Below are 19,916 nucleotides of genomic sequence, written 5' to 3' on the forward strand. Positions count from 1 at the left end.
ACTGCAAGTTTATCCTTGGGCAAGGAGGCAATTTTTGCATAGGAGATGGGCAAAAGCATCTGCCTACCTTCCTAAAGCTGGTGGGCCCTAGTAACATGGTGTTTACAAAGAGAACCTTGCAAGAGGTTGTCATAGAAGCAGGAAACCTTGCTTCTGCATAAAAAACAAAATACAATATATTCTTTTGGTGACCTGCAGAGTACTGTGAGAATCTTTGCTTTACAAATTCAAATAATTGGTCAAATTGTGAGCTGCAAATTTAGCCCTTTTTCTTGGTTCCCCGACTGATTTATTTATAGGAGCAGACTTTGGGCTGCTGATTGTTTTAGGATTTCTTGGTATGACTAATCACTAGCTTTGTTTTTGTGACCTATTGAAGACCGATGCTAGTGGGGCATTTCCTGGGTAGATTGCTGAAGCTTTTTAAACGAACAGAAAATGAATAGTGGAGAACAGAACTCCAATTTCATTTCCATTTCATAGGATTGTCCAGGCCAGTCATTCATTTCTGTGAATGGCCAATGGGTGTCTGCATATGGATTACAGCCTTACAGATGACAGCATACTGATTGCTTGGTTTTTATTTACTGAATCATTCACAAACTGATTCCTTGAGTATTCTACCAACTCTGTGCTTTGAATCAGGGTGTGAGCCATCCTATATAGGTCAATGCCAAGGGTTCCAAGTTTGCATAAATTTAGCAGCCAATTGGGTTATCGTACTTAGGCCATCCATGACCAGTGCCAAACATAGGCCACTTTGGACTTCCCAGTCAGAATGGCCAGGTACCCATTTGGATCAACTATGCCTCTGGAGCCATAGCGTGATGCCTTAACAACTCTGCTACCAATCCTGTATGGGCAGTGTGGTTTAATGAGTATGGTGGCATTTAGACACAAGGATTTCAGTCTTGGCTTTGTCTGGACTTGTGGTGTGAATTTCAATAGTCATGTAGCTTTCTAGCCTGCCTTGCTGCAAAACAGCATAAAAATATCCATCATCTCAAAATAGTGTGAAGGTTAACTAATATTGGTAAAGTGCTTTGAGGTATTTAGATGAAAGGTGCTTTACATTATAAACCCAAAGTTTTATTAGAAGGATTGCTGTGACATTATAAGCAATGTTTTATAATAAGAAAACCCCATATTGTGTCTTCAGCATCTAATCCTTTTTTTTAACTTTAAATATCAAGGACACCTAACATGGAGCAAATAGGACATACATGTAAAACAAATAACAATGATGCTAACTTTATTAAAAAGATTCTTTGTGGTATCAGGCAGGAAGTGAAACTGCTTTCAAACTGCAAATATTTCTCAATCATTTCATGCACCAGCAGTCTTTGTAATAGGCTTTCTCTTGGTTTTTGCAAAATGTTCAGATGAGCAGATAAAAGTTCCAACTCATGGGGAAAAGGCAGTCATTTTTCTTTAATTTCAGCAGCTGTACATTCATTCCCTGACTCAAAGTGACCTTAGAATATGCCTCCAAGAACATGTATGCATACATAACAGGTATGTACCTCAAACAGATGCTAAAGTTGCTGTTTTTTATGATTCAGTGACAGATACCAGTAGCCAACTGGCTCGCTCAGTTTTGCCTTATTTAGAAGTACTCATTGGGCTATAAGTCTTATCAGGTATTGGATCCCTTCACCCTCCCACCATCATAGTAGTGAGCACAGTGTGAAAAGTGTTGAATACTTTGATGCTCAGTTAATGGAGGTTGAGGAGGCATAACAATAGGGCTGGTCAAAAATTTGCAGTTAAAACTGTTACTTTGCAGCAAAACTATTTGACTAAAGCCAAATAGCTGAAAACTGAAACTATGGTGGGGAAGGGGGACATTTTGCAACAAAGTCTACTCAGTTCTGCACCTGGATTGGGCTCAGAAAGTACCAAAGATGAGTATTAGTTGACTAGCTGACGTATCTTTTGACTAAAATTGACATCTCTTGACTAAAAAAATCACTCCTAAAATGTGGCATGTTGGACAACTATAAAACCGGCAGGGTTAGTGGTAGCTTTTATTTCCAGTAATACTTTTACTACCAGAAAACCTTGCTGTTTTCAGATACTAAGTTGCTGCATGTCATCAGCCACTAAAATGTTATTCTGATAACATCATATGGAAGGTCAGAAGGTGCAAAAAAATCCCAAGAAATTATAAAACGTTAAAGTTAATTCTATTTTGCGGAGTTCAAAATAGATCCATTTTAAATCTTTTCAGATATCTATCAACATATTTACCTAAGTTTTGCCAAATTGATAATTTTGATAATAAGCTTTATAAAAATATTATTTTTTTTTGCCAATAGCTCAATATTTTCATAACTCAACATTTTTCTTCCTTATTTTGACAAATGAAAGCCCCTTGTTCTTTAATAAAAGTTATATGTTGGTAAAAAGCTATGTTAACATTTTTGACCAGGTCTAGGAGTTAAGGCCTGGCATGGGATACAAGGAGCCTAGGCACAATTCAGCATACTGGTTTTGACCTTTAGGCCCCTAAACAGTTTGGGCCCTACATATCTAAGACACTGCCATCTTCCTTATATCCCATTGCTTTTATATATTGTTTCTGTCTTTTACTGTAAGCCATCCTGAGCCTTTGTTGGGAAGGTTGGCATATAAATAAATAATTTAACTAAATCCTGGTTTGCTGTGTGATCTTGTGGAAATCATTTCATTTTCTAATGTTTCACTTTTAATATCTGTAAAACTACTTTCTTATGTCATAGTGGTGGGAGCAGAAGAAATATACTGAAGAATGTAAGAGGGTCAGGTATGGTAGTAATCAGTGTCCTAAAGGAAAATAGAGGATTGGCTTGGTTGAGCATTTATGTTTTCACAGGTTGTCAAGTTGGAGCAATTTAGGACAACTGTAGACAATTTAGGAGATACCCACAAGATCAGCCCAGGTAAGTATCAAAGAACCTATTAGACAGCAGTATAAGGGGGTTCCAGGGGCAGCTACCAGGGGAATTAAGTGTATATATACAAATGCCAGGAGCATGGCAAACAAGCAGAAGGAACTAGAACTCTTGCTTGTGAGCAATAACTTTGACCTAGGGGGACTAACTGAAACCTGGTGGGACTCATGACTAGGTGGTAGGAATAGAGGGCTATAGGTTGTACAGGAGAGACAGAGGAGGGAAAAAAGGAGCAGGTGTTGCTCTCTATGTCAAAGAACAGTACACATCTTCCCTAATCAAATTGGGATCAGAAGATGGACAAGCAGAGATTCTGTGGGTTAGGATCCAAGGAGGTCAGGGGGAAAGGGAACTGGTGGTGGCGGTCTACTACAGGCCTCCGCACCAGGAGGATGAGCTAGACTGGGAATTTTCCAGGCAGCTCTGAGGCTGTGCGGTCTAGAGATATGGTAGTCATGGGAGACCTTAACTACCCAGACATATGCTGGGAGGAACAGTCAGCTAGATCTAACCGCTCACATAGGTTCTTAACCTGTATCCAGGACCTCCACCTAACACAGGAGGTAAGGAGTCCCACCAGGGGTAACACCTTGCTCAACTTGGTTTTGGCCATAGGGGATGACCTGGTGGAGGACCTGCAGATTCAAGGCAATTTAGGGGACAGAGATCACCAAATGAGAAAATTTACTATCCAGAGAAGGGTGGGCATTATAACCAGCAGGACACAGGTGCTAAACTTTTTAAAAAGGCTAACTTTAATAGGCTCAGGGGACTGGTTAGCAGGGTACTAGGAACCAAGAGCCTAGATGCTTTGGGGGGTCTAGGATGGGTGGTCATTCCTCGAGGAAACCATCCTTTGGGCTCAGAGTACAACAATCCCATGGCAGAGGAAAGGGGGCCAGGAAGCCCCTTTGGCTAACCAGGGTCATCCAGGATACCTTAAGGGAAAAAAAAAAGAAGCATACAGGAAGTGGAAGCAGGAGATAGCTAGCAAGGAGGAATACACTTCTTTGGCCTGTGCTTGCAGGAGTCAGTCAGGAAGGCCAAGGCAGGTCTAGAACTCAGGCTAGTGGTAGGGATAAAGGACAATAAAAAGTCCTTCTTTAGGTACGTTGGGAACAAAAAGAGGGTGCAGGGTAGCATAGGACCCCTATAGAATGGGCAGGGGGTCTTAGTGATGGATAGCGGGGACAAGGCAGAGCTCTTCAATGAGTTTTTTGCCTCTGTCTTCTTAAATAGGAACCTAGACGAACCCTCAATATGCATCATGGATACCAACAAGGGGAACATCAGCCAACCAACTGTCAGTGCCGACACGGTAAAAAGACATTTGGAGGGACTGGGCATGTTCATATTACCGGGACCAGAGGGACTCCACTCATGGGTATTGAAGGAATTAGTGAGTGTCATAGCTGAACCACTGGCAAGGATATATGAGCACTCATGGGTCAGGTCCCAGAGGATTGGAAGAGGGCCAATGTGGCCCAGTCTTTAAGAACGGGAGGAAGGAGGATCTGGGGAACTATAGACCAGTCAGCCTTACCTCTATCCCTGGGAAAATCCTAGAAAAAATTATCAAGGAACACATCTGTGGGAGCCTGCTGGCTAATGAGATGCAGAAGGGCAACCAACATGGGTTTATAGCAGGCAGATCCTGCCTGACTAACCTAGTTTCTTTTTACGACAAAGCCACCAAATGTTTAGATGCAGGAGTTGAGGTGGATGTTATTTATCTGGACTTCAAGAAGGCCTTTGACACAGTGTCCCATACCATCCTTATAAATAAACTGAAGAGATTTGACTTGGATGATTATACGGTAGACTGGGTAGCAAATTGGCTCAAGGGTTGCACTCAGAGAGTGGTGGTGGATGAGTTGGTGTCAACCTGGAAACATGTGTGCAGTGGAGTCCCTCAGGGCTCAGTTCTGGGGCTGGTGCTGTTCAACATCTTCATCAGTGATCTGGATGAGGGGGTGGGAGGCACCCTGTCCAAATTCATGGACGACATAAAAATATGGGGTGAAGCTAACACCCTGGAGAGGAGGAACCAGATCTAGGCTGACCTAGACAGGTTGGGGAAGTGGGCAGAGAGTAACAGAATACAATTCAATAAGGGCAAGTGCAAGGTGCTGCATCTGGGGAGAAAGAACTGCCATCATACCTATAGGCTGGGGTGGTGACCTTCTCAGCACCACTGAGGCAGAAAGATCTTGGAGTCACTGTTGACTCCAGGATGAACGAGTCATCAATATGATGAAGTAGTTGGCCGAGCCAATTGCACCTTATTGTGCATCTGTCGGTGCTTCACAAACAGGTCACGGGAGGTGATTCTCCCTCTCTATGCGGCACTGGTCAGGCTACAGCTGGAGTACTGTGTCCAGTTCTGGATACCGCAGTTCAAGCAGGATGCAGACAACCTGGAGAGGGTCCAAAGATGAGCCACTTGTCTGATTAGAGGCCTGCAGGGAAGGACCTACGAGGAAAGGCTAATGGGACTGGGACCTTAACCTCTTCAGCCTTTCCAAGAGAAGGTGGAAGGGGGACCTTGTGGCGGCGTACAAATTCATAAGGGGAGAGCAACATGAAGTAGGCAATGATTTGTTTACCGGGGCACCCCCTGGAACAACAAGGAACAATGGCCATAAGCTATTGGAGAGAAGGTTTAGACTGGACATTAGAAAAAAGTTCTTCACGGTCAGGGTTGCTAGGATCTGGAATGGGCTTCCAAGGGAGGTGGTGCTCGCCCCATCCTTGGGGGTCTTCAAGAGGAGACCGGACAGGCACCTGGCTGGGTTCACATGGCCCCAGGTTTGGTGACCCTTTTCTTGCCTGCCAGGGGCAGGGGGTTGGACTAGATGGCCCACTGAGGTCCCTTCCAACCCTAGAATCTATGAATGTATGAACTGTGGACCCTCTGTGGGTATGTGCACATGTTACACTTGGATCAACCTAACTAGGATTAGGTTGATCGAAGTGCTGATCTGTACAGATGTTTGGGGAGGTTAAATTGGGGGGGAAATGGCCAGCCTGATCTAAATTAATTCACTTGCGGGGGTGAACTAAGATCAGTAATGGGTTAGCTTGATCTACTGAATGCCTGAAGACATTTGGAGCACAGCTCCTATCTGGGAAAGCCCAGCTGTTCACTTCAGCCCCAGGTCTGTGCTCTTCCTACCCTTCTGGCTCTCACTGGGCTATTTTTAGCTCTCCCCTGCAGACTTGCTAACCCTACCCAATCTCACTTGCCCCTTCCCTCAGCCCCAGGTTTCCTGCATGGTTCCTGGCACTGGTGATCATTTGCACAAGCCACTCTTGATCCATAATCACATAGCTGAAAGCAAATCTCATGATCATAGATTGAGTATGGTGAACGGCTGCATGTGCCTTATGTTAATTTACTGTTCTATGCCAGTTTCACAATGGGAGTACTGAAAGTCCTGGGGATTTTAGAGACAGATGTGAAAGCTTTGGAAAGCCAACAAAAACATAAAGTTCAGAAGTAAAGAGGCACTATCCCAGCATCCACAAGTTTCATGAATAGCTCCTATGTGGTACCGAACACCTTCATCTTCCTTTGACTTCAGTGAGCGTTGAGTGTATCCAATGCTTAAAATGTTGTTCAGCAGCTTATTAGGTATCAAGCATTAGCATATGACATGGTATAGGGTTCAAATCTTATTGCTTTTATAAATGAGCAAAAAACACAGCCTCCAGTGATATGATTAACAAGTGCATAGAACAAGAAAACCAGAAGAGAGGGAATGAAGTTTGTGCACTGTGTGAAAGAAGTTAGAGGTCTCAAGCTAAACTCTGCACGTTTTGGGAACTCCTGACTCTGTGTTGGAAATCTGGTCTTTGGGTGCTTATACATGTGCATCAAGGCTGCTCCAATGCACTATAATTACAGCATGTTGCGGAAGACTTGATTAATTGAGTCTTCTGGAGCGTGGTAATTACTGTGCTCCAGCAGATGCCAGTGCCACATGTATCAACGTCCCCATGCTCAAAAATGGTGGCAGGGGTGCTTTAACTACAGTTTATTCAATGGCCCTTGGAGCCGCTCTGAATAAAGTGCCCCCCTCCCCATCTCCCAGAGCACATGTATAAACACTCTTTAAGGCTAGTGTTGTGCTTTGGCAGTACAGGGGTTGACTGCCATAGAAGCATTTGTAGATGTTAGATAAAGGAAAAGATATACCATGTTCTGCACCCATACAGAATACAAATTAAAAAATGGTTTAGTTTTAGATTCTAAACCTAAACCATTTGGAATAGATGGAACTGACCAACCTACTTTGTTCCTCCATCAGAGTCACTTGTCCCAAATAATTCTATTTTAAAATCTGTGTTTGATGAAATTGAATAGTAATTGTTCATCAGAATAACTTTCCAATGGGGAAAAATCAAATTAAAAATCATAATTTTGCAAAATCAATTTTTTCTTTGGAAAAATGTAATTTCCTCCACCCCTCTCTCAAATTAGTTCACAGCTTTGTAGCCACCTACATGGTGGGTATCTGGGCTTAATGGCTCCTTAGCAGCCCAGCAGATCAATTTTTCTAGAGCTGGGGCACCCAGGCTCTGGGCTCCCACATTTTTGGAGAGGTAGGCAGGCTGATATCCCAAAGAACCTACTTTTGTTTCAGAAACATTTCCCTGGAATGCTTTGATGTTTCTGAAAAGAAATATGGGATTTCAGGGAGGAACAGACTTCCAAAAATGCATTTTTTCCCCCAGAGCTGAAATATTCTTTTCCTAGCCAACTCTAGTGCTCGGTTTGCTTTTTTAATGAAAACATTTCTTCAGAAGTTGCCTCACAGAGAGGATACAGTTCAAAATACAAAGCTGTTTTATTGGGTATTACTTGAAGCTTAGTTGCTGTATTGCAGGACTCAGATTGGGACTAATTATTACTATGTTTTATTCTATTTTCATTTTTTTTCTTCCTTCCTTTTTGTCTTTACAGTTGCAACTAAGATTTCTTGTTTCTGTTTGTGTGACAACCACATCACCTTTGCCTCCTGGTCTTAGCTTGCTGGTGGATTTATCAAAGGAGTGTGGAAATGAAAAAGAGTGACTGCTTACACCAAGTCCTTAAATTGGTATGGCTCTAGGAGATAAATAGAACAGTCAGGGAGGTATCTGCCTACTAATGATACCGGGGAGGGTACCTGTATATTATCTGTTATGGAACCTATAATAAAAAAAAAAATCAGTAGTTATGTGGACAGATATGACCTGCTGGGGAATACTTGATATGGTTTTGTAAAGGGCAGATCCTGCCTTACCAATGAGCTGCTGTTCTTTTAGGGTGTTATCAAGCACATGAAGTAGGGGGATTCAGTTGACATATATTTGGGCTTCCAAAAAGCATTTTAGAAAACCTGCATTGCTACGGTATTGGAGGGAAGGTTCTTTTGTGGACTGAGAGCTGGTTAAAAGATAAGAAACAAATGGTACAGATAAATGGTCACTTTTCAGGGTGGAGGGAGATCAAAAGTGGGGTCCTATAGGGATCTGTGCTGCACTCTATTTTGTTCAACATTTTCATCAGAGACCTGGAAATAGAAGTGCACAGTGAAATCTTCAAGTTTGCAGATGATACCAAATGATTCCAGGTAGCGAAATCCCAAACTGACAGAGAGGATTTGCTGAAAGATTTCATGAAGCTGAGTGGGCAAGAAATAGCAGATGAATTTCAAAGTTGACTGGTACAAGGTAATGGACCTTAACTATATGCACACAACGCTGGGTTCTGACCTAGCTGTTATGACTCAGGAATGAGTCCTTGGCATTATTGTAGACAGTACTCTAAAAACATCAGCTCAATGTGCAGTGGGTGGCCAAAAAAAAAAAAATGTTGGGCATCATTAAGAAAGGAATTGAAAACAAAACAGAATTCTAAGAACATCATGCCACTATACAAATCCATGATGCACCTACATCTTGAATACTGTGTGCAGTTCTGGTCCCCACATCTCAAAAAGGAAGTTTGTAGAACTAGAAAAAGGGGAGAGAAGGGCAACCTAGATGATTGGGGCATGGATCAGTTACCATACTAGAAAAGATAGGGCTCTTTAAGTTTGGAAAGGAGAAAGCTGAAGGGGGATGTTATAGAGGTCGATAAAATCATGACAAATGTGGACCAAGTGAACAGGGAACTGTTGCTCACCAATGCAATTGGTGAACCTGGGGCCACCCAGTGAAATTAGTAGGTAATAGGTTTAAAACTTAACAAGATAAAGTACTTTTTACTATAACATGTAGTTAATTTGTGAAATTCATCGCCACAGAAGAAAGCATAGCCAGGTGCAAAAACGGGCTAGATAAGTTCACAGGTGATAGAACTATTAATGGCTATTGAACAGAATGATTGGAGATATTTCCTCTGGCATCTCTAAACCTTTTTAAGTACAGACAGTCAAAAAGCCCAAGGCTGAATTGATTCAGTCTTCACAGATTAATCTAAACTATGTAGATTGAACAGATAAGCAAGTGAACAGACATTCACTTTTGTTTCTGGAAAGGCAGCCACATGCCTGCATTTCCAGAATCAGAAGCTGGGGGGTGCTAGAGTATAGCTGGAGCAGACAGCTTGGGCTAAGGCTAGCCTGCCCACCCTGTGAGGGGGAGTTTGCCACGGAAGTGCAAAGCATCCTGGGATGTTGGAGGACTGTGAGTTAATTTGAATCTGGAGGGGATCTGGGACAGAAATTCAATAAACCAATTTAACTTAAATCGGGTAAGTCTGCTACTACATCCATCCATGTTTATCTTAAACTTGTTTCAGTCATTTTGAAAAGCAGTTTATGTGCACTAAATTTCTGTTGTGTTACAGATTTGAACAGGTTTCCAATCACTTATACCAGTTTATGTGTAATTGTTGTCTCTAGCCATAAAGGTAGATGCTGGGGAGTGTACTGAATAGGGGAGGGATCACTAGAGATAGGTTCAATGCTCTCCCTGTATAGTATTCACTCCTGCCACTGTTGGAGACAGGATACTGGGCTAGATGGACCATTGGTCTAACTAAGCATAACATGTTTTATATTCTTATGTATTTATGTAGAATTACACCAGTCAGCCTTTTACATATACTGAGCCTCAAAAAGAATCTACTACTTGCCATTGTTGGAGACAGGTTCCTAGGCTGGTTGGATCATTGTTCTGGCCCAGTATGGCTCTTATGTTCTTATAGCAGAATCATTATTATAATTGTTAATAATTATTCTGCTCTAGCTATGCCAGTCAAGTATCCTTTGTAGACAAGCATAGATCCCCTCCCCGTTTTTATACTTAATCTTTATTTTTACATCCATTTTTGTTCCTTTTTGCTACTTTAAATGGAAAGGATTAACCAGTCCCAATGACATTGGCTAACTCAACCATTTTAATTTTTGAAACAAAGCATTGTGAAAAACAACACTTATATTCTGAGCAAAGTAGAACATAGTTTTATTATCTTCCTTCTTACAGCTGTTTGCAAGTTGTGTTTTTACCTACTGAAATTCTAATTAAAATTACCATCTACATTAGCCAAATTAGCTACACCCTTTCTTTTGATCATGGGTGGGATTAAAAATATTAGAGGAGGGGAAAAAGACACACAGAAAAATAAAAAACCTCAGATTTTTTTGTAAACCCTCAGAAAATTTCATCACTTCCTTGGCAATTCACTAGATATGATACGCTTTTTCCTCTCTATAGAAGGTAGGGCAGGGTGACACCTTAGAGACTAGCTGATTCACAGAGGTGTGAGCTTTTGTAGACAACAATCTGCTTCCTCAGATGCTAACTTATTTTAGCATCTGAGGAAGCAGATTGTTGATTATGAAAACTCATGCCTCTCTGAATCAGTTAGGCTTTGGGTACCACCTGACCCTGCCTTCTGCCTGACTTCAGACTAACATGACTAGCCACCTCTTTCTTCTCTGTAATGTAATATCATGTACTCAGGACAATGTCTTTTCCCACAACCAAAAGGGAATATTTTCTAGTTGTTTGTAATACACTTGAAGCTGTGGATCATATGCAAGTCATTCAGCAAATTCTTTTGCTATTACTTTTCTTTTATTTACTTGTCAGGTGGTTAATTTTTGTGTGATTCCCTGGTTATATCAGGTCATGTTTCAAGTTTCTAAAAACCACAGGTTTTTAAGGAGAGAGAGGTTTAGAGTATGGCATTGTGTAGTCAGTACAGCCTCACTCTCCCTGGGAATTTTGAGGAGAGTCTGTGTCTCAGGTAAGTACAGTCCTTTTCAAAGTTGCTGATGCACCATCTCAGTTGACTCCCTGCCCTTATCCTTTTACTTCTATAAGAGATAATCAGGCTTTAGAAACCTATCTGAGGTATATAAAATGATAAACATTGTTGTATAAGCCACACATCCTTTTTTTTCTTTTTGGTGAAGACTTGTTTTATGAAACCAAGGGGCTGCGATTTAGTGCAGCAAGTGGCCAGTATATTTCAGACATCCAAAGAAAGTGCCTTGTATCATACAGTGAGTCTGTGGAATTCACTGCATATTCAAATGCTGGGTTGGATTGAAAAGGGTCTACCAATTTTATGAACAGTTGAAACATTTGAAGTAATAGGGCATAAGACAGTCTTATTTAAAACTTGTGTTTCAGGGACTCACCATATCTATGTAGGGATCAGGATTTCCTCCTACCCATATGGTGATTCGTAATTGGCCTAGGTGCATTATGGGGTTATTGAATCTTCCTGAAGCAGTGATAATAGGCTACTAGTGAAAGCAGGATACTGAACTTGATGAGCTATTTGTCTGAATGGGAATGGCAAATCTTGTGTTCTTTGTGATTTGTATTGCAATTGCACATTATTTGGTGTTCATTTTGTCTGGTGTTCCAAAAGTCTGGCTCCAGGAGGAAGGTGATGACATGAGAATCTCAGCTGTCGTTAACATAAGTTTCTAGCCCTCTGGTTTGTGGAAAAAAGCTGGAGAATTTGACTGGAGTGCACTTCGAAGGCTCAGTAACCAGCAAGCAAATAAGGAGAACCTCAAATGTATTTTATTGTATCTTATTTTGCTTCTGTAGCCGGCACTATAAGTTTCTGTACTATTTCAGGTTATCTGTATGTTCTCATTAAAAAAGGGATAATGATAGTGGCTTTTGACCTTTTGTAATACAGAAGAAGCACAGATGAAAGTGCTGTTTATACAGGAGCTGGATATTATTTGTGGCTGTACTTGTTGTGAGTGGGAAATTAGCTTCACTATAGCTTTAGGGTTTTGCACACTCCTAGCTTTGCAAAACTGGGCTTTTTGGAGTGGTTATGAAGGGAATTGGGCCTCAAGTATGGGTTTTGCATGTACTTGCTCAACTCCAGTGCAGTGCCACGCATACTGATTGTGAACTTACAGCCTTGCAGCTTTTGTGGTTGAACAGAGCACATCAAAATAAATCTAGCTCCTGTGCTACAGTTTAGAGCCATAACTAGTGATTTCTTTTCTTTTTTTTTGAGCCTCAGGCAGAGATGGTGGAGGTGGGAGTGGGGTAGGAGGAGGGGTGGGGTGTTGTGTCAAGCACCTGAGAGCTGTAGGGGAGGTGGGGGAAAGTACGGAAGTGTAGGGGGAAAGTATGAGAGGATCTTGCCTGACAGTGGTTGCTGCCTGGGCTGTTTCCTTACATGCTGTCTCAGTGAGACTGGGGCAAGACTGGCTCCCTGCACTGTGCCTGGCTCTGGGCTGGCTGTGGAGCGCTATGTGAAAAATTAACATATTATGTATTATCATTACTTATATTGAGCTAGGGGCACTAATACCCTAGCTGTTTTCTAAATAAGGAAGATGTAGTCCCTGCCTTAAAGAGCTTACATTTCCTGCACTGGAGTACTGACTTGCATACGTTTAATGCACTAACTATGAAAACAGTCCCCAATTAGTTTAGCAAAAAATCTGTGATAATATTTTAATAATATGGACTTTATGCAAAAATTTTGCTTCCATCACAGTAATTAACACTTTTAAAAAAGGTTTAATGTGTATTTATTGAGCACATTGTCATACTGGCACACGAGCAGAATAATAAGGTGATGTGTATGCATGATGGAGTTTTTACTTCACTGCAAGTTGACTTTTAGTTTTTTTTTTAGAGATGAGCAGTAAGGTTTATACTAAATTAAAATAAGACATGATTATTCTTCTGGAGTGATGCTGTTAAAAAAATAATTTGTGTCATATTAGATTTCCCTTCAAGTGTTTGTAAGATGATGCTGTAGTGAGATGTTTAGATACTGTGAAGAAATCAAAAGCATGTTATTTGTTTGATGCTTTCAAATCTTTGCAAAGTGACAGGGTTGCAATGCATAGAAAGATGATTAGTGGAGCCGCAGTAACTTGTCTGACAGACATAAAAATATTCACTATACCATATTTCTTGCATAAAACACACACTTTGTTTTTGGTAAGTAGAATGTAGAAAAAAAAGATGTTTCTAAAGTCCTAGGCAAGTGTGACACAGAGTAGGTCCTCCCTGGAATATGGTGTCTAGGAAGTGTGACATCCCAAGAGACAGTCTGGGTGAAGCAGCAGGAACATCAGACTATACCAGGGCTGATTTGGGGGGAAAAAGTGTTGTGTGAAACAAAATAAGGTATTTTACTGTATTTTTTTTAAATGATAAGATTGGGAAAGAAAGCACTAATTACATGCAGAGCCAGCCCCATATCCTTTCAGGTTATGAAATGGAAGACTTACATATGAATCATCATATTTTCTGGTTTGCTGAAAACTCAAAAAGCTTAGAGCTTTTATCTCGGCAGATGTGTAAACTCTGGATGTAATTTTGGTGCCCTGAAGAGTTGGGAGGTGCCAAGTGCTGGAGAGTCTTACATTCCCAAAGAGGGACTACCACCACTGCTGCCACAGCACAGGCTCTTCGGCTGCTTGCTGCTCATGAGCTCCTGTACTGTGGCATGGGCTTCTCAGCAGCTGCCATTCTGGTGCCCTCTTTAAATTGGTGCCCAGAGTTGGGGCCCCACTTAGACATTGCTAGTTATGCTATAGTACCTTGGTGTAATGTATGTACAGGCTGGCTATCCCAAGGTGATATTGCATTGAAGATGATATGAATTTTATCAGTCAGTGTATAGGGAGCATTGTGCTCGCCCTGGTAAGTTTACTTCCTGGTAATATTTAAGGCTGCCATCACCGGGCACTAAGGCGAGCCTGCTCCTTTAAGGGCAGAAGTATCCTGGCTAGAGAGCCGTGTGCATGACACAGCTCCACAGCTGCAGGTTGCCCAGGAGCAGGCTAATGAGGCAATTAGCTGGCACCTGCACACGGTCAGCTGACTGGAAGGAGGCAGGGCCCTGAGCACATATAAGCCCCAGGGTTAGGGCTGGCAAGGGTTTTAGTTTTCTGGCATTTGCCAGAGGAAGCAGCTCCTGCATGAAAAAGCTACCTGGGGAGGTTTGATTATCTGATTTGCTGCTCACAAGATTAATAGGGCTCCAGGGGCTCATAAGGTACCTGGGGTTGGGAGGCACACAATACCGAGGTAGAAGCTTGTCTGCTTAAAGGGGCAGAGTGTGGCCTCCAGTGTTATTGTTATGTTGTAGTCCAGGGGCTTGTTTGTTGTCTTTTGTACCAGTGGACCAGGATCAGGCTAATAGGGGAGGAGGAGGCCTTATTGGGGCACATGACTGTGTAGAGCCCCAGCTCCAGAGAGGGTGCAGTGACAGGGGCCGTAGAGCCCAGTGACTACAGGAGGCCAAGTTAGGCCAAGACCTTATTAGGGAGACATTATTTATATACCACCTGCAATGCATGGGGCATGGTAGAGGGAAGGTTTTGGAACCATGCATCTAGCCCATAAGGCTTGGGGTGTCCTGTGAGGCACCAACTTAGAATGGGACCCAGCAAGGGGTCCAAGAACCTGCAGGTTTCCAACAGGACTGTGGGAAACAAGATGTGGCAGGTGAGAAAAGAAGGTGCCTGTAGGGCAGAACTGACATGGTTACGGAGCCGTGTGGGCATTATGGCCATCCCTAGGGATCCCACACTGTGACACTGCCTATACACATGCTGGTTCACGTTCTAATTAGAACATGTCAGAGTAGACCCGCGTTCTAATTGAAGCACTCCAGCATGGCCTCACTGCCATGTGTATAAGCCCCTGTGCATTTAAAAATGGCTGTGGGCGTGCTTTAACTAAACCTTGTTGAATGAGGTTTAGATAGAGTCCTGTGGCTATTTTAAATAGGTGGGCACTTAATACACGGTGAGGCATTTTCATTAAAATGGCTCTCTGGGAATTGCTCTAATTAAAACACCCTTCTCCCACCCCCAAGCACATGTATAGGCAGCCTAAGTGCTCACTGGTAACTGCTCACTGGTCCTCACTACTATGAATGTACACATCAGCTATCCCAAGGCCAAAACAGTAAAGCCAAGTGCCAGCAAAGGACTTTACTGTTTTGGCCTTGGGATAGCTGATGTGCACATTCACAGCAGTGAGGACCAGCCTTTAGGTAACGGTGTGCAGACTGTCACCAGGTCTTCTTGCAGACCCTTCATATGGGCCGTATATTTCTCTGCATGCACCCTCTCAGGCTTAGTCTGTTCACTTGAGGGCAGACTCCTCCCTTCTAATTCTTTTCATCACCACATGGCAAAACCTCCTTCCAGTTCTCTTCTGCCAACCTTTTTTCCTCATTCCACTTTTGCTGTGCTACTTTAAACCCACCTGGTCCCTAACAAAATCCCAGGCTTGCAGGAGACCGATGTTTGCTGCTTATTTCCTTGTAGGGCCTTATTAAAGCTGGCTCTCATTTGTCCCTATAGCCCTAGCATATCTGACTTAAGTGTGTAGTACTTTGGTGCCATGCCTTACCGCTCAGAAGGCCCCTGACAGTTGTTTGAAACATATGTGGTGCTGTTTCCAGTTGGCCACTTCTCTTTGACATATCAGCATGCTGCACTGCTACAATGTAAGATACAAGGAAGGTGGGGACACATTGGGCATGTCTACACATGTGCTTTAATGCACATTAGCCTATTTTACTGAGTCACTTAAACCCATGCTATTTAGTTAATGAGTATTTAAATAGGCTAATGGGTATAAAAGGCATTTATACATGGGATCCAGGCGGTGGTGGTGGGGGTGCTTTAATTAAAGTGACCAGAGTGTCATGTGTATCGGCATCCCTGTGCTGAAAAATGGTGGCGGGGACGCTTTAACTAAATCTTGTTGAATGAACTTTTGATAAAGCACACCTGCCACCATTTTTCAGCACAGGGATACTGATACATGTGACATTGGAGTCTGCTGGAGTGCAGTAAATTACCACACCCCAGCAGGCTCAATTTAATTGGTCCAATGCTCTGTAATTACAGTGCATCAGGGCAGGCTTGATGCATGTGAATAAATGCCCTAAGTGTCACTTAAAAATAATCCTCATTAAGACAGGTTACTGTGCATTTTCCTAGTACCTCAGAATGGAGGTGCTAGATTTAATGTGCGTTAACTAAAGCACGTTAATGCACATGTTGACATGCCCACAAAGTATGTGGCCCTGGCATATCTGTCTCTCTGCTAACCTTAAGGAGATAAAACATTATACAAGGTCACTGCTATTAGATATACATTTTATCGCTTTTGTAAGCTGAACACATTGAACATATCGGGGTCCCTTGAATCCTACACTTATTCCCATAAGCTCTATGCCCTCCCATCCTCTTCCATTTTGGAGACTCCCAGTAGCTCCCTCATCTTCTCTGGTAGGGTCCCTTATTCTTGCCTGAAGCCATGGTCTCTATACATCCCTCCTCATTTTCCTCCCTCTCCCACATTCTTGCCTCCCAAGCAAAGTTGAAAGAAATCAGTCACTCAGGTTGTTAACAGAACTAAGATTGTTGCAGCAAATGTTAATGACCACTATCATCAGGTTCTTTGATTAGTAGATGACTACAAAAGTGAACGAAGTTTTTGGGTTTGGTAACTACTCAAGTCCTCCATTTTCCCTCTGGGTATATTAAGTCCCACTATAATCCATTACGGTTCCCCTGCTGATGCTTAGAACATCCCCTACTAGTTTGGGACTGACTATATATGGCATTCAAAAGTTACCATCTTACAGACAGACAGATACCACTGAGTTGAGAGTAAGACTGCTCCTCAGACAGACGTTGGAAGTCACCCAATGTTGGTATGAAAGAGAGTGTTATATGCTCTGCATTTCTCAATGTTACAGAAATTAGAGCTTGGAGATGTGCTTGTTACCTCTGATGCAATTCTTTTGAGAAGCCTAGTGCTTCATTAGAAAAGCTTACTTGAATCTCTCACTGAATCATTTTTGCAAAGATAGTTGCTATCTACAGGCTATGCCCATGCAGGAAGCCAAAAATTCTGCATTGCTAAAAGCATCACAAGATGGATATACTCTCCTTTTAAAATGCTAAGGTTGTTGAGGCTAAATCAAGATAGCTAGAGAGGATTATCCTGGGAAACTTTTCTGTGCGCCAGTGAATTTGTCTAAGCCTGGGTGCCACTATTCCGCTCACTTCTTCAGTCACTCCATCCTATTCTCCTTTTCCTTGTAAGAGTTCATGTCCTACCTCCTTCCTTCCTTCAACCCAAAGTGACTCTTGCAAGACATCCATAATTCCCAATCTTGTTAAAAGTTAAGTTTTATGTGGATTCTCTATTCCAATGGCCTTAATAATCCTCTATAACCAGAAAGTTTTGTCAGGAAAGTTCAAGAGTGATTCTGGTTATTTTCCAGGTTGAGCCCATTTGATATAGCTCACAGGTCAGTTAACCCTATCCAGGGGCACTGTAACAAGGAGGTGTGTCTGTTTAAAAGGAAACTGCTTTGTTGAGAGAGCCCAGATTCAGGGCATTTGGATAATGGAGTGGCCAACTTAAAATCCCAGTGGAGAGAGCAGAAAGATTATGAACAGTGAGCGAACAGTTTGTGAATAGGAGACAAGCTGTGAGCAGAACAAGTTTGCTACCCACCCAGGAGGGACTAGGCTGCTGAGCTGGGGTCAGAGCCAAAGGGCTCCTCTCTTAGTGCCTGGAATAGGGCAGAAGGATTTGTTTTGTTTGTTTGCTGCACCTGTCTGCAGAAACCTGAAGGCTAAGCAACCTGCTTGTAGGCACCCTCTTAGTTTATTTCTTAGCTCAGATTCTTTGGGTGATCTCTTCATGTGATGGCCTCATTGCTAAAAGGGGGATTCTCATGTTTATCTGAGAAAGTCACAGATGTACTTGTGGAATCACAGATGGTAGCATATCTGTAAGTGGAACCAGCATAAAGTCTTGGAGAATTAAAAGAGATGACTTCAGATTCTTGTTACCAATCATTTTGGAAATTTCTCTGTCCTTGATGGGTTTGGGATTACCCTATATGATAGCCACAAGGTACTTGGCTGCCATCTGTGCTTTTAGGCACTAGTGCAAGGAAATCTCCTTTAGAAAGCAGTTAAGTAAAGGTATAGAGTATATATTCAGCTTTGTAACTTGGATCTAAAGTCTTAACTGTATTATGAAAGAACTGTAAGCCTATATGGCTAGAGACTGCCTTTGCCAAAGGAGAAAGACAATTTTGCAGGTAAGAGAGGAGGTTAGTTATCTGTGTGTCACATTCATGTACTATGCAAAATCTCTTATACATGTGGGTATAAGAGTTTAAAATCCTTTGGACAAAAAGACTTATGTGAAGGCTCATGTAGGTAATGTGATGGGTCACTAAAGGCTGGTGTGGTAGTAACAAGTGGTGACAAGCACCTGCAGGTGAAAGCCAAGTAGATAAATGCAAATACCTTGGCCCCTGTGTTCTTATCTAACCTTTTAAGATTGCCAGGAACAGTTTCCTGTTTATCCATCAGTTAAAATTCCCACCTTGCCTTGAAGAAGCTGATTGTTCTGTGGGAGGACTCATTATGAACTTCATCTCACTCCATCTCAGTCAATGGGCAATCTGCCCTGAGGTAGTTTTCCCCGCTCCCCTATTGAATGGCTTCTTTGTCACAAGGCAGACAAGGTTCTTTGGGTGAATCTGATATCTTTTATTAGACCAACTTAGAGTTGGAAAACAATTTTTAAGCTAGCTTTCGGGTTCAAAAACCTTTCGTCAGGCTAAGGAAGTTTCAGCAGTCGGTGTGTGCTCTTCCTGGATGGAATGAAAAGTAACGAAGCCAGAGACTGGGCTGGTATGCATACAAGACAGGTAGACAGTGAAGATGCAGGTTGAGGAGTCAACGGGTGAGAGACAGGCTGAATGGCGGGGAGAGAAGGGGGATGAATAGTAGAGAAGTACCTGGGGAGTCAGATATCAGGCAGGTTATAATGTGTCATTAATCCAATGTCTATATTTAGTCCATGATTTTCTGTATGCAGGAGGTTGATGAAATGGAGCTCATAGGCTCGTCTCTGGGAAGTGTTTTGTAAGTTTCCTTTGAGGATCAGGACTGAGAGAGTGGTTTTCTTGTGAGAAATGTGCCCTCACCGGTAATTGGGTATTCCTGTCTTTGATAGATTTCCGGTGTGCGTTCATTCTGGTGCACAGTTGTTGTTTGGTCTCCCCTACGTATTTTCCATCAGGGCAATTGGTGCACTGGATGAGATATATTACATTTCTGGAGGTGCAGCTGTAAGAACCGGGAATGCTGATGGCTCTGTTGTGGGGTATAGTAATTGTGGGGGTGGTGGAGATGTGTTGGCAGGTTTTGCATTTCTTGTTATGGCATGGTCTGGATCCATTGGATTTATTCTGGGCCTGAGGAAGTTTGCTTCTCATGATGCGGTTAGCAAGGTTCAGTGCTTGTTTGAAAGCTAGGATGGGTGGCTCTGGGAAGATCTCTTTAAGAATAGGGTCTCTTTCTAGTATGGGTTGCTGTCTCTGTACCACAGCAGTTCTTCATGGGGTATCTGGGTGGCTCTTTCAAACGTGCGATCTGTCTCTCTGGAGGAGTGTCCTTGTTGGGTGAAAGCCTTTTTAAGATTGGTGAGGTC

General features: G+C 42.4%; 1 long non-coding RNA gene across 1 annotated transcript; it reads left to right on the top strand.

The window, feature by feature from the left end:
* Positions 1-1,450: 1,450 nt before the first annotated feature.
* LOC102372283 lies at positions 1,451-4,248 on the top strand. Its single transcript, XR_323204.1, has 3 exons — positions 1,451-1,515; positions 2,855-2,921; positions 4,173-4,248. It is a non-coding gene; the product is annotated as an uncharacterized LOC102372283 (long non-coding RNA).
* Positions 4,249-19,916: the final 15,668 nt, after the last annotated feature.

The sequence above is a fragment of the Alligator sinensis genome, unplaced genomic scaffold (genome assembly GCF_000455745.1).
Source record: "Alligator sinensis unplaced genomic scaffold, ASM45574v1 scaffold866_2, whole genome shotgun sequence".
NCBI classification, from domain to species: domain Eukaryota; kingdom Metazoa; phylum Chordata; order Crocodylia; family Alligatoridae; genus Alligator; species Alligator sinensis.